We start from the raw sequence: 2,242 nt of genomic DNA on the forward strand, positions 1-2,242 counted from the left end.
TGTCAGAAGTGGGATTTGAACCCACGCCCTCTCACGAGGACCAGAACTTGAGTCTGGCGCCTTAGACCACTCGGCCATCCTGACTTCATGTGCTGCTAACCTTTAGTAAAACTATATTATCAATTCAATACATGACAATTAGATAAATAACAGAATGCCCACAGCTCAGTTAGTTGCACAGGCTTCAAGATCAAAGAGTCAATACTCATGTCAAAACTACAAAAGATAAGATAGGGTACGTAAAGAGAGAAACAAAAAGGAAACCGATGTTTAACATAAAAATGCCAATTATTAACACTTAAGAATTTGGTGTCAAAGTCCGGTGGGATCTATTAAGGAGGGAGGAGGTGCAAAAACACTTACATACCTAGATCGAAGTATATAGAAGAAATGTATATAGAAGTGGCGGTACTTTTTTGTTTTCTCTTGACATTTTAACCATAGAATTTGTTCAACTCAAAAACGAAAAAAATAAGATGCAATCGTGTAAGGATTCAAACCCAAGTAACCGAGCACAAGAGCAGACGCTAATGCCCCCAGACAACATTTGTATATCAATGTTCCCAGGAAATATATAGCCCTTATCTAAGGTTACACACGTATAAATATAAGATTTTTCTTAAGTTATCGATGACCTCAAATATACATCATCGAATATTCTCCAATACGTGCTGCTTTTAGTAAAACATCATCGGGTCATTCGCACGAATGCCTCTATTCGGGGGTGGTCTTTAATTTTTGCCCCTCAAATTGTGGGTCTTTAATTTTTATCCTTGTTCTTTTAAGTAACAAAAAAGTGGCCGAAAATACCCCTGACATTTGGATCTTGGGTTCGAACCCAAACAGAGTTTGAAAAAAAAAATCAGCAGGCATAAGTTCATACGAACTATGCCCATTCGCTATGTAGTTAAATAGTAACTATGCCGGACACAACAAAAGATTTCTATGAAACTACATAGAACCTATGCCTATATGCATAGTTGTGAAATTAAGGCAGAACTTCATTTCCACACACTTTTGTTGGACAAGACATATGTTCTATGTAACTTCGCCCTAATAGACATAGGTTCATAGAAACCTATGCCTTACGAAATTATTATTATTTTTGATCTGCTGGGGATCGAACCCAGAATCTCTGTTGCGAAAAGGGTACTTTAGCCCACAAATTTTCACTAAATGAGAAGGAGGGCCAAAAATTAAAGACCAGCGAATTCAGGGACAAAATTAAAGACCAGTCCGTATGAAGGGCAATCCACGCAATTTGATAAACATGTTTCACCTAAGATTAGGTAGAATAGATGACTACAAGCACAAGGTACATAACAGAATGCTCATAGCTCCGTTAGTTGAACAGTCTTCATGATCAATGAGTCATATTCATGTTAAAACTAGCAAAGATAAGGTAGGTTACATAAAGAAATAAACAAAAAGAAAACCTTTAAAAGGGGATTCTATATGGATAACATGTAACCTCTGTATACTTCCTTTGCCTCCCTCACTCACAATCTTCCTATAAGGTATCAGTTCTGAAATCAATTATTACTCTTCATGTATATTGTATAACATAGTCCTATTACAGCCAACATCAACTGTGACAAGCCCATAAATTTGAAGACGGGGAGAGCACCACTATCTTTAACATAATCATGTTACTAACTACAAACTTTGGCGTGCAAGGAGGTGCAAGAACACCTATATACCTAGGTCAAAGTATACAGAAGAAACGTATAAATATAGAAAGTGGTAGTCGTGTAAGTCCAAGAATATTTTTAACCATAGAATTTGTTCAACTCAAAAACGTAAAAAAATAAGGTGCAGTCGTGTAAGTGCAAGGGTTCACCTAAGTGACCAAGCACAAGAGCAGATGCTATTGCCAAAGAAAGACGGCATAGTGGCAAGTTACTCAGTAGTTTGGTAGGAAACTAAACCATGAAGCGACCTTTTCATTTATTGCATAATTCTGTTTTCCAAGGAACCTCATATGTTTTCCTCCTCTGTCCTGTTTTCACCGCCTTGTTTTTCTTCTTTTCCTTAGGCTTGGGTGGGGGTTATAGGGTGTTTGTATTACTAACATAGAAATCTTCTTGTTGAGCGTGGTCAGAGAAATGTGGAATGAACCAAAACGAGTAGAAGGATTAATAAAGTGAGAGTTCAAGCCGGATTTCCAGCAGGTGCCATTTATGCTGCCCTTAGGAAAGTTCTAAGCGTGGGCAGCTTGGTCTTGCAAAGAATTACCAAAGCT

General features: G+C 37.7%; 1 non-coding gene across 1 annotated transcript; it reads right to left on the reverse strand.

Annotated features, from left to right (window-relative positions):
• On the reverse strand, nucleotides 1-84 carry TRNAL-CAA (transfer RNA leucine (anticodon CAA)). Its single transcript has one exon. It is a non-coding gene; the product is annotated as a tRNA-Leu (tRNA).
• Nucleotides 85-2,242: the final 2,158 nt, after the last annotated feature.

The sequence above is a fragment of the Lycium barbarum genome, chromosome 4 (assembly GCF_019175385.1).
Source record: "Lycium barbarum isolate Lr01 chromosome 4, ASM1917538v2, whole genome shotgun sequence".
NCBI classification, from domain to species: domain Eukaryota; kingdom Viridiplantae; phylum Streptophyta; class Magnoliopsida; order Solanales; family Solanaceae; genus Lycium; species Lycium barbarum.